This window comes from Oryctolagus cuniculus, chromosome 19 (assembly GCF_964237555.1).
Source record: "Oryctolagus cuniculus chromosome 19, mOryCun1.1, whole genome shotgun sequence".
Lineage (NCBI taxonomy): Eukaryota > Metazoa > Chordata > Mammalia > Lagomorpha > Leporidae > Oryctolagus > Oryctolagus cuniculus.
In genome coordinates this window covers 65,610,074-65,623,076 of record NC_091450.1, presented here as the reverse complement: position 1 = coordinate 65,623,076, position 13,003 = coordinate 65,610,074, and the positions used below count along the sequence as shown (strand labels likewise).

General features: G+C 38.7%; 1 protein-coding gene across 9 annotated transcripts in view; it reads left to right on the top strand.

Annotated features, from left to right (window-relative positions):
• The window catches only part of LOC103345445 (uncharacterized), an 82,667-nt gene that overhangs the window by 28,591 nt on the left and 41,073 nt on the right, over positions 1 to 13,003 (top strand). For 7 of the 9 annotated variants that reach the window (XM_070064730.1, XM_070064732.1, XM_070064739.1 and 4 more), the window contains one exon: positions 8,981 to 9,091. The exons of the other annotated variants lie outside the window; for them this stretch is intronic. The gene's annotated coding sequence lies outside the window, so the exon portion shown is untranslated. The remainder of the gene's footprint in view (positions 1 to 8,980; positions 9,092 to 13,003) is intronic. 9 annotated transcript variants of the gene reach the window in all.

Here is a 13,003-nt window from a genome sequence, read left to right as displayed (position 1 = left end):
TTTTGCCATACAAACATAAAACCCTGGGTCTCTATGTTAGAGGATGGATATGTTAATTTGCTTGAATATATTAATTTTAACTATGTGTATCCTATGACATCATGTTATATCCCTTGAATGTACATAATAAACCCACAAAGGGAAGGGGCAGAATGTAAAGTGAGCTATGTGTTTGTTTATTATAGATGCTACACATTGCTTTCCTTAAACAGCATCTTCTGGAACAAATTCAGAAAGTTTTCCCAAAAGCCATTTTTCCTGTTTCAGTCTGTCCACAAAAGTATATATTTATCCAAATTGCCAGGTACTGTTGTAAGATTTACCTTCATACACTCCAGCGTAGCACTGAGTCCAGAGCCTAGACAAACATGCAGTTAGACCTGTGTATTCTACACAGCTGCACTGATGCCAGCAGCCTCTTACAGAAGGCTCAACACTGATATCAGACTCCTGATTCAGCCAAGCACATGTTTAGCCAAAAAGAATACACTTTCAAAAGCAGATGATATACATGGGGGAATTTCACAGTTTTGGAATGAGAGAAGGATTTCAACCCAAGCAATTTCAGTTATATACTGTGGGAGTTTCTGAGTCTTATGAAACAGACTGTGAGATTTCAGCGGACTGTGAGAGCATCACTGTGACCTATGGAAAGCTAACTAAGCTACTTTCTCCTGAGCAGTGGCAAAATAAACCCAAGCAAAATGTCCTTTCACCTGAAAAAGAGAAGCCAATATGAGAGCCACCAGATCAAAACCACATTGCCTCAGATTACGGTCAAGGAGTTGGACAGGCTCGTGTGCTGAATGTTATCTGGAATGGTCTTGAGGATTTGAACAATGCTCTAAAATTACACCAAACTTGTAGAAGCTTGGGGCCAACACTGTAGCATAGTGGGTAAAGCCGCTGCCTGCAAGGCCGGCACCCCATATGGGCGCCAGTTTGTCTCAGCTGCTCCACTTCAGATCCAGCTCTCTGCTATGGCTTGGAAAGGCAGCAGAAGTTGGCTCAAGTCCTTGTGCCCCTGCACACATGTGGGAGACCTAGAAGAAGCTCCTGGCTCCTGGCTTCAGATTGGCTCAGCTCCAGCCATTGTGGTCTATTGGAAGTGAACCAGTGGATAGAAGACCTCTCTCTCTCCTTCTATCTCTCCTTCTCTCTGTGTAATTCTGATGTTCAAATAAATAAATCTTAAAAAAATGTAGAAGCTCTCCAATCTGGTGGATTTAGATTAGTATACATTTTAAGATTTGGGGGAAAGTTTATATAATATTCATGAATTAGAATAACATTTTTAAAAAAGGTTTTATTTATTTGACAGGTAGAGCTATAGACAGTGAGAGGAAGAGACAGAGAGAATGGTCTTCCTTCTGTTGGTTCACTCCCCAGATGGCCACAATGGCTGAGGTGCACCAATCCAAAGCCAGGAGACAGGTGCTTCCTCCTAGTCTCTCATACAGGTGCAGAAGCCCAAGGCCTTGGACTATCTTCTAATGATTTTCCAGGCCATAGCAGAGAGCTGGATTGGAAGAGGGGCACCCAGGAATAGAACCAGGGCCCATACAGGATGCCGGTGCTGCAGGTGGAGGATTAACATACTGTGCCATGGAGCTGGCCCCCTAGCATACATTTTTTATAACTTTTATTTAATGAATATAAATTTCCAAAGTACAGCTTATGGATTACAATGGCTTCCACCCATAACTTCCCTCCCACCCGCAACCCTCCCCTCTCCCAATCCCTCTCCCCTTCCATTTACATCAAGATTCATTTTCGATTCTCTTTATCTACAGAAGATCAGTTTAGCATACATTAAGTAAAGATTTCAACAGTTTGCTTCAACACAGAAACATAAAGTGAAAAATAATAGATGATTTTTTAAATGATGATGAAATCAGATCAGACCTATTGTCATGTTTAATCCCAGTGAGAGTCAAGTTGGGAATTGATAATTTCTTCTTTTTTTTTTTTACAGAAGATCTGTTTAGTATACATTAAGTAAAGATTTCAACAGTTTGCACCCACATAGAAACACCAAGTGAAAAATACTGTTTGAGTACTCGTTATAGCATTAAATCTCAATGTACAGCATATTAAGGACAGAGATCCTACATGAGGAGTAAGTGCACAGTGACTCCTGTTGTTGACTTTACAAATTGACACTCCTGTTTATGGCCTCAGTAATCTCCCCATGCCTCAGTCATGAGTTTCCAAGGCTATGGAAGCCTTTTGAGTTCTCTGACTCTTATCTTATTTAGACGAGGTCATAGTCAAAGTGGAGGTTCTCTCCTCCCTTCAGAGAAAGGTACCTCCTTCTTTGAAGACCTGTTCTTTCCACTGGGATCTCACTCATAGATATCTTTCATTTAGGTCCTCTTTTTTTTGCCAGAGTATCTTGGCTTTCCATGCCTGAAATACTCTCATGAGCTTTTCAGCCAGACCGGAATGCCTTTAGGGCTGATTCTGAGGCCAGAGTGCTGTTTAGGACATCTGCCATTCTATGAGTCTGCTGTGTATCTTGCTTCCCATGTTGGATTGCTCTCCCCTTTATTTATTCTATCGGTTAGTATTAGCAGGCACTAGACTTGTTTATGTGCTCCCTTTGACTCTTAGTCCTTTCATTATGATCAACTGTGAACTGAAATTGATCACTTGGACTAGTGAGATGGCATTGGTACATGCCACCTTGATGGGATTGAATTGGAATCCCCTGGTATATTTCTAACTCTACCATTTGGGGCAAGTCAGCCTGAGCATGTCCCAAATTGTACATCTCTTCCCTCTCTTATTCCCACTCTTATGTTTAACAGGGATCACATTTCAGTTAAATTTTAACACTTGAGAATAACTATGTATTAATTGCAGAATTAAACCAGTCATATTAAGTAGAACAGACAAAAAAAAAAACTACTAAGAGGGATAATGTATTAAGTTGTTCATTAACAGTCAGGGCTATGCTGATCAAGTCACCGTTTCTCATAGTGTCCATTTCACTTCAACAAGTTTCCTTTTTGGTGTTCAGTCAGTTGTCACCAATCAGGGAGAACATATGGTATTTGTCCCTTTGGGACTGGCTTATTTCACTCAGCATGAAGTGTTCCAGATTCCTCCATTTTGTTGCAAATGACTGGATTTCGTTGTTTCTTACTGCGGTATAGTATTCTAAAGAGTACATATCCCATAATTTCTTTATCCAGTCTACAATTGATGGGCATTTAGGTTGGTTCCAGGTCTTGGCTATTGTGAATTGTGCTGCAATAAACATTAGGGTGCAGACCGCTTTTTTGTTTGCCAATTTAAATTCCTTTGGGTAAATTCCAAGGAGTGGGATGGCTGGGTCGAACGGTAGGGTTATATTCAGGTTTCTGAGGAATCTCCAGACTGACTTCCATAGTGGCTTGACCAGTTTGCATTCCCACCAACAGTGGGTTAGTGTCCCTTTTTCCTCACATCCTCGCCAGCATCTGTTGTTGGTAGATTTGTGCATGTGAGCCATTCTAACCGGGGTGAGGTGAAACCTCATTGTGGTTTTGATTTGCATTTCCCTGATTGCTAGTGACCTTGAACATTTTTTCATGTGCCTGTTGGCCATTTGGATTTCCTCTTTTGAAAAATGTCTATTGAGGTCCTTGGCCCATCTCTTAATTGGGTTGTTGGTTTTGTTTTTGTGCAGTTTCTTGATCTCTTTGTAGATTCTGGTTATTAACCCTTTATCTGTTGCATAGTTTGCAAATATTTTTTCCCATTCTGTCGGTTGTCTCTTCACTCTCCTGACTGTTTCTTTTGCAGTACAGAAACTTCTCAATTTGATGCAATCCCAATAGTTGATTTTGGCTTTGACTGCCTGTGCCTCCCGGGTCTTTTCCAGAAATTCTTTGCCTGTGCCAATATCTTGAAGGGTGTCTCCAATGTTCTCTAATAACTTGATGGTGTCGGGTCATAGATTTAGGTCTTTAATCCACGTTGAGTGGATTTTTGTGTAAAGTGTAAGGTAGGGGTCTTGCTTCATGCTTCTGCACGTGGAAATCCAGTTTTCCCAGCACCATTTATTGAATAGACTGTCCTTGCTCCAGGAATTGGTTTTAGATCCTTGATCAAATATAAGTTGGCTGTAGATGTTTGGGTTGATTTCTGGTGTTTCAATTCTGTTCCATTGGTCTATCCATCTGTTTCTGTACCAGTACCATGCTGTTTTGATAACAACTGCCCTGTAGTATGTCCTGAAAGCTGGTATTGTGATGCCTCCGGCTTTGTTTTTGTTGTACAAGATTACTTTAGCTATTTGAGGTCTCTTGTGCCTCCATATGAATTTTAGCATCATTTTTCTACATCTGAGAAGAATGTCTTTGGTATCTTGATTGGTATCGCATTGAATCTATAAATTGCTTTTGGGAGACTGGACATTTTGATGATGTTGATTCTTCCAATCCATGAGCATGGCAGATTTTTCCATTTTTTGGTATCCTCTTCTATTTCTTTCTTTAAGATTTTGTAATTCTCATCGTAGAGATCTTTAATATCCTTGGTTAAGTTTATTCCAAGGTATTTGATTGTTTTTGTAGCTATTGTGAATGGGATTGATCTTAGCAGTTCTTTCTCAGCCATGGCATTGCTTGTATATACAAAGGGTGTTGATTTTTGTGCATTGATTTTATATCCTGCCACTTTGCCAAACTCCCCTATGAGTTCGAATAATCTCTTAGTAGAGTTCTTTGGATCCCCTAAGTAAAGAATCATATCTTCTGCAAAGAGGGATAGTTTGACTTCTTCCTTCTCAATTTGTATTCCTTTAATTTCTTTTTCTTGTCTTATGGCTCTGGCTAAAACTTCCAGAACTATGTTAAATAGCAGTGGTGAGAGTGGGCATCCCTGTCTGGTACCAGATCTCAGTGGAAATGCTTCCAACTTTTCCCCATTCAATAGGATGCTGGCCGTGGGTTTTTCATAAATTGCTTTGATTATATTGAGGAATGTTCCTTCTATACCCAATTTGCTTAGAGTTTTCATCATTAAAGTGTATTGAATTTTACCGAATGCTTTCTCTGCATCTATTGAGATAATCATATGGTTTTTCTTCTGCGGTCTGTTAATGTGGTGAATCACATTGATTGATTTGTGAATGTTGAACCATCCCTGCATACCAGGGATAAATCCCACTTGGTCTGGGTGGATGATTTTCCTGATGTGTTGTTGTATTCTGTTGGCCAGAATTTTATTGAGGATTTTTGCATCTATGTTCATCAGGGATATTGGTCTATAATTTTCTTTCAGTGCTGCATCTTTCTCTGGCTTAGGGATTAAGGTGATGCTGGCTTCCTAGAAAGAATTTGGGAGGATTCCATCTTTTTCGATTGTTCTGAATAGTTTGAGAAGAAATGGAATTAGTTCTTCAAATGTCTGGTAGAATTCAGCAGTGAATCCATCTGGTCCTGGGCTTTTCTTTGTTGGGAAGGCCTTTATTACTGTTTCAATTTCTGTCTCAGTTATGGGTCTATTTAGGTTTTCTATGTCTTCATGGTTCAATTTAGGTAGATTGCATGTGTCCAGGAATCTATCCATTTCTGATAGATTTTCCTGTTTGCTGACATACAAGTCCTTGTAGTAATTTCTGATGATTCTTTATATTTCTGTGGTGTCTGTTTTTATGTTTCCTTTTTCATCTCTGATTTGATTGATTTTGGTCTTTTCTCTTCTTTTTTTAGTTAGTTGGGCCAATGGGGTGTCAATTTTGTTTATTTTTTCAAAGAACCAGTTCCTCGTTTGACTGATTTTTTGTAATGTTTTTTGGGATTCAATCCTGTTAATTTCTTCTCTGATTTTAATTATTTCTCTTCTCCTACTAGATTTGGGTCTGGTTTGCTGCAGTTTTTCTAGGTCCTTGAGATGCGCTGAAAGCTCATCTCTTTGGTGCCTTTCCAATTTCTTGGTATAGGCCCCTATTGCTATAAACTTGCCTCTCAATAGTGCTTTTGCCGTATCCCATAAGTTTTGATATGTTGTGTTGTTATCCTCATTTACTTCCAGAAAGTTTCTGATTTCTCTTTTGATTTCTTGAATGACCCAGTGTTCATTCAGGAGCATGTTGTTCAGTCTCCATGTGTTTGCATACTTTCTCGGGTTTCCTGAGTTGCTAATTTCCAGCTTCATTCCGCTGTGGTCTGAGAAGCTGCATGGTATGATTATAATTCTTTTAAATTTGCTGAGACTTGCTTTATGACCTAGTATGTGATCAATCCCCGAGAAGGTTTCATGCACTGCTGAGAAGAATGTAAAGTCTTTAGACGTAGGATTGAAAGTTCTGTAGATAGCTGTTATATCCATTTGGGCAATAGTGTCAATTAAATCTTCTGTTTCCTTGTTGATCTTCTGTCCAGATGATCTATTTCTGAGAGTGGAGTATTGAAGTCCCCCAGTACTATTGTATTGGAATCTAAGTCTCCCTTTAAATCCGTTGACATATCTTTTAAATAGACAAGTACCCTGTAATTAGGTGCATATACATTTATAATAGTTACATCTTCCTGTTGAATTGAACCCTTAATCATTATATAGTGCCCCTCTTTGTCTCTCTTAACAGTTTTTGTATTAAAGTTTATTTTGTCTGACATTAATATGGCTACACCTGCTTTTTTTTTTTTTTTTTTTTGTTGGCATGGAATATCTTTTTCCAACCTTTCACATTCAGTCTGCTTGCATCTTTGTTAGAGAGATGTGTTTCTTGTAGGCAACAAATAGTTGGGTTTTGTTCCTTAAGCCAATCAGCCAATCAGTGTCTTTTAACTGAAGAGTTAAGTCCAATAATGTTTAATGTGACTATTGATAATAGTGACTTTGCCCTGCCATATCCCGGAGATATTTTCTAGTATATGCTTTGAGCTTCCCATGCTCTTTTACTGGTAGGTGTTCTTCCTTTACCTTCTTTCATATTGATGGCCGTGTTTCTGTGTTTCTGAGTGTAGCACATCTTTAAGTATCTTTTGCAGGGCAAAAGTGGTGGCAAAGTCTTTCAATTTCTGTTTGCTATGAAAGGTCTTTATTTCACCTTCATTCACAAATGAGAGCTTAGCAGGATATAATATTCTGGGCTGGCAATTTTTCTCTCTTAGCACCTGTGCTATGTCTCGCCATTCCCTCCTAGCCTGTAGTGTTTCTGATGAGAAGTCTGCTGTGAGTCTGATTGGAGATCCTCTGAGAGTAATCTGACATTTCTCTCTTGCACATTTTAGGATCTTTTCTTTATGTTTCACTGTGGTGAGTTTAATTACAACGTGTCGTGGTGAGGATCTCTTTTGGTCATGTTTACTGGGGGTTCTATGAGCTTCCTGTACTAGGATGTCTCTGTCCTTCTCCAAATGCAGAACGTTCTCTGCTAGTATCTCACTAAAAAGGCCTTCTAATCCTTTCTCTCTCTCCATGCCTTCAGGAACTCCTAGAACTTGAATGTTGGTTTTTTTTTTTAATAGTATCCTGTAGATTCCCAACAATATTTTTTAGATTTCTAATTTCCTCTTCTTTTCTTTGGTTTGAGTTTCCTGTTCTCTGTCTTCTAAGTCCGATATTCTCTCTTCTGTTTCACTGACTCTGTTTTTTAGACTTTCTAATGTGTTTGTCATTTGATCTATTGAGCTCTTCATTTCATTTTGATTTCTCTTCACTATCACACTTTCCTGTTCTACTAGTTTCTGCGTTTCATTTTGATTCTTCCTTAAAATTTCATTTTCACGAGAGAGATTTTCAATCCTGTCCAATAAGGATTTCTGTAGTTCAAGGATTTGCTTTTGAAAACTTCTAAATGTTCTTATCATAAATTTTTTGAAATCCATATCTTGCATTTCTTCTATCTCATCATCTTCATAATCTTGGCTTGGGTGTTTTGTTTATTTGGAGGCGTCAGTGTCATCGTTGATCTTGTTCCCTCGATTTCTGTGTTTGTTTCTTGGCATAGTTAATTCTTCTTTCGTCACTGTGCGTTTTTTTTAATTTAATTTTATTTTATACTATGTCTGTGTTAAGTGGACTGCCTGCTGTTGGAGGAGCCTTGGAGGCTTGAGATGGGTGTGGCCTGAGAGCTCTGCTTGGTTCTTCTGGGTTACAGGTGTTCAAAGGTGACACCCTCAGGTTATGCATGGTAAATCTCTCTCTTTTTATTTACTTATTTATTTATTTATTTATTTATTTTTTATTCAGAAGGTAAGTAATACTGCACGGCTGAGCAGAATTGATGGTATTTAGCTTCTGATCTCTGGCTTCTACCCAAAGAGTCTGTGCCGGTTCAGTTTCTGCTGCGGACTCCCACTGGGTTGCCTAGGCTACTGAATTGTAGCCTTAGCTCTCCTCTTTTGTTATGTATATCCCGAGTGGGGCCTGCTCTTTGTCTCTTGCTCACCTTTGCAAGTTTGGCAGAGAGAGAGAAACTTGTTAGTACCAGTACCCCCCCACCTTTTTTTTCTTCTTTTTTTTCCTTCTCTCCTGTAGTCAGTCTGGTGAACTTTCCCACCTCAAAGCCCACTTCCCTCTAGATTCTGTCCGCCATTTCCCCGCCAATGTCTCCGGTTACTGAGCTCACCTCCCCTTCCAGCACTGATGTGTGGACTCGGAGCCCTGGGCATCCCTGCTCTCCCTGCTGGTGTCTATGTGACATCCACTTCCCTTCCCGCACTGGCGCACAGACCCTGTGGCTCCCACAGCTCAGCTTCCACGTGGTGGGTGACCTTTCTCTCCCAGTAGGTCCTCCGAGTCACAGCCACTAGATCCGGAAGAGTTTCCTCTGCAATTTTTTCCTGATCCTTTTTCTGAGGCTACTGTAACTCCACTTTTATTAAACTCACCATTGGTTTTCAACTTTCACAAATGTAAACTCCTCAAAGATAATACCTAACATTTAATTTGAATGTAATTATACCATATGGATGGTATAAATTTTTAAATGAAGCTTTGAACATATTTATATTTTTCTTTCTTTTTAAATTTCTGATTCCAGATGACCTGATAAAGAGAATAAATATAGATATGCATACAGTAGTCAGAATAACTACAGTGGAAATTACCCTAAAGTTCCAAAGTCTCTAAATTACAACCTAGAGAAGACTTGGTGAGTTATAATATATTTGTTATATCAAATTTTTTATGTGTGTTATGAAATTTCCAATTTTGTAACTGATAAGAATGTTGAGTTCATATTTGCCAGCACAAGTAAGTTTCTTCTTTTTTTATTGTGTTAAATAACAAAATATGCCATTTTAACCACTTTTAAGTGTACAATTCAGTGGCATAATTGCACAGTTTGGAAATATTTTCTCCCATTCAGTTGGTTGCCTCTTCTCTGTTTTGAATGTTTATTTTGAAGTGCAGAATCTTCTCAGCTCTGTGTAATCCCATTTGTCAATGGGATTTGTTTACCTGTGCCTCAGGTTATTTTCCTAGCAGTCCTTGCCCATGCCAATGTCTTGCACACTTTCCCCAATGTGCTGTAGTAATTTGATAGTATCATGTCTTGGATTTAGGTCCTTGATTCATGTATTTTAGCATTTGCTGGTGTTACAGTGCCCATTGTGTAGACGGACTTCTAAAAATTTTTATCTTTTAAAATTTTTCTCCACAAAGAAATCTCTTGTATGAGGAATACAGACTTCATGCATTCCATAAGTGCAGCTTTAGGAATAGAGTGATTCTTCCTACCATACCTGCCCTTCTACGCACTCTCCCACCCCTTATATTCCTCCCTCTCCAATTTCCAGTCACATTCTCCACACTCTATATATTTTGGTTACTATACCTTTATGAGTTGAATAGTTTACAAATAATTGCTCACATTTTCTTGGATGCCTCTTCACTTTCCTGAGTGTTTCATTTGCTTCACAGAAGCTTCTCAATTGGATGGAATCCCATTTGTGAATTTTGGTTTTGATTTCTTGTACCTCTGGGGTCTTGTCCAAGAAGTCTTTGTATATGCCAATGTCTTGCAGGGTTTCCCCAATGTTCTCTTATAGTTTGATGGTATCGGGTTGTAGATTTATGTGTTTAATCGATTTTGAGTGGATGTTTGTGTAAGTTATAAGTTATAGTTTGTGTAAGTTATAAGTTATAGTTTCTTGCTTCATGCTTCTGAATGTGGAAATGCAGTTTTCCCAGCACCATTTGTTGAAGAAACTGTCTTTCTCTAGGGATTGACCTTAGCTCCTTTTTCAAATACAAGTTTGTTGTAAATGTTTGGATTGGATTGATTTCTCTTCTATTCCATTTGTCTATCCATCTGTTTTTGTACCAGTATCCAGCTGTATTGATTAAAACTGCCCTGTAGTATGTCTTGGAATCTGGTATTGCAATGCCTCTGGCATTGTTTTGTTGTATAAGATTGCTTTAGCTATTTGGGATCTCCTGTGTTTCCATATGAATTTCAGCATCATTTTTTCTATATCTGAGAAGAATGTCCTTGGTATTTTTATTTGTACCTTATTTAATCTGTAAAGTGCTTTTGGACATATAGACATTTGGATGATATTGATTCTTCCAATCCATGAACATGGAAGATTTTACCATTTTTTTGTGTCTTCTTCTATTTCTTTCTTTAATGTTTTTTTATTCTCATCAGAGAGTTTTTTTTATTTAATAAATGTGAATTTACAAAGTACAACTTTTATATTGTTGTGGCTCCCCCCCCAACCTCCCTCCCTCCTGTGGCCCTCCCCTCTCCCACTCCCTCTCCCATCCTACTGTTCATTGAGTTTCATTTTCAATTGCCTTCATATACTGAAGATCAACTTAGTATATACGAAGCAAGGATTTCAACAGGCTGCACTCACACAACTGCACAAGGTATAGGGTATTGTTCGACTAGTAGTGCTGTTTTTAAGTTTCATAGTAAAACACATTAAGGACAGAGATCCTACGTGGGGAGCATGTACCCAGTGACTCCTGTTGTTGATTTAACAACTGGCACTCTTATTTATGACATCAGCAGTCACCCAAAACTCTTGCTATGAGCTGTCTAGGCTATGGAAGCCCCTTGAGTTCACCGACTCTGAACTTGTTTAGTCAAGGCCATATCACAGTGGAGGTTCCTTTCTCCCTTCAGAAAAAGGTGCCTCCAGAGAGAGTTTTGACATCCTTGATTAAGTTTATTCTGGCCGGCACCGCAGCTCACTAGGCTAATCCTCTGCCCCTTGCGGCGCCGGCATGCTGGGTTCTAGTTCCTGTCAGGGTGCTGGATTCTGTCCCGGTTGCCCCTCTTCCAGGCCAGCTCTCTGCTGTGGCCAGGGAGTGCAGTGGAGGATGGCCCAAGTACTTGGGCCCTGCACCCCATGGGAGACCAGGATAAGTACCTGGCTCTTGCCATCGGATCAGCGCAGTGGGCTGGCCGCAGCACACCAGCAGTGGCGGTCACTGGAGGGTGAACCAATGGCAAAAAGGACGACCTTTCTCTCTCTCTCTCTCTCACTGTCCACTCTGCCTGTCAAAAAATAAAAAAAAAGTTTATTCTAAGGTATATGATTTTTTGTAGTTACTGTGAATGAGATTGATCTTAGAAGTTCTTTCTCAGCCATGGCATTGACTGTGTATACAAAGGCTCTTGATTTTTGTGGATTGATTTTATATCCTGCTACATTACCAAACTCTGCTATGAGTTCCAGTAGTCTCTTAGTGGAGTCTCTTGGATCCCCTATACATAGAATCATGTCATCTGCAAATAGGGAGAGTTTGACACCCTCCTTCCCAATTTGTATACCTTTATTTCTTTTTCTTCTCTAATGGCTCTGGCTAAATCTTCTAAGGCTATATTGAATATCAGTTGTGATATTGGGCATCCTTGCCTGGTTCCAGATCAGTAGGAATGCTTCCAACTTTTCCCCATTCAATAGGATGCTGGCTGTGGGTTTGTCATTTTGTCTTGATCATGTTGAAGAATGTTCCTTCTATACTCAATTTATTTGAGTTTTCATCATAAAATCATGTTGTATTTATCAAATGCTTAGATTTCATCATGAAAGGGTGTTATATTTTATGATATGTTTTCCTCTTTATGATATAATCATATTGTTTTTGTTCTTTAGTTTGTTAATGTGATGTATCACATTGATTGATTTGCAAATGTTGAACCATACCTGCATACCAGGAGTCAATGCCACTTAGTCCAGTGAATGATCTTTCTGATGTGTTGTTGGGTGCAATTCACTAGGATTTTGTTGAGGATTATTGCATCTATGTTCATCAAGGAAAAGGGTCAGTAATTTTCTTTCTCAATTGCATCTTTTTCAGATTTAGGAATTATGGTGATGCTGGCTTCATTGAAAGAATTTGGAAAGATTCCCTCTCTTTCAGTTGTTTTGAATAGCTCAAGAAGAATTGGAGTTAGTTCTTCTTGAAATCTTTGGTAGAATTCAGCATTGAAGCCATTCAGTCCTGAAGCCATTTGTTTTTTCTTTATTGGGAGGGTCTGTAGTATTGATTCAATTTCTGTCCTGTTTATGGGTCTGTTTAGGTTTTCTCTGTCTTCATGGCTCAATTTAAGTAAGCTGTATGTGTCCAGGAATCTATCCATTTCTACTAGGATTCCTGGCTTGTTGGCATGCAGCTCTTTGTAGTAATTTCTGATGATTTTTATTTCTGTGGTGTCTGTTGTTACATTTCATTTTTCACCTCTAATTTTATTAATTTTGGTCTTCTCCTTTCTTTTGGTTATTTGGGACAATGGTTTGTCAATTTTGTGTATTGTTTTCAAAAAACCAGCTCTTAATTTTGCTGATCTTTTTTTTTTTTTGGTTTTAATTTTGTTGATTTCTTTTCTAATTTTAATTATGTCTTTTCTCCTATTAGTTTTGGGTGTTTTTTGTTTTTTTTCTAGATTCTTGAGATGCATTGCTACCTCATTTATTTGGTACCTTTCCAATTTCTTGATGTAGGAACCTATTGCTATAAACTTTCCTCTTAATACTGCTTTTGCTATATCCCATAAGTTTTGATGTGTTGTATTGTCACCTTCATTTGTTCCCAGAATTTTTTAATT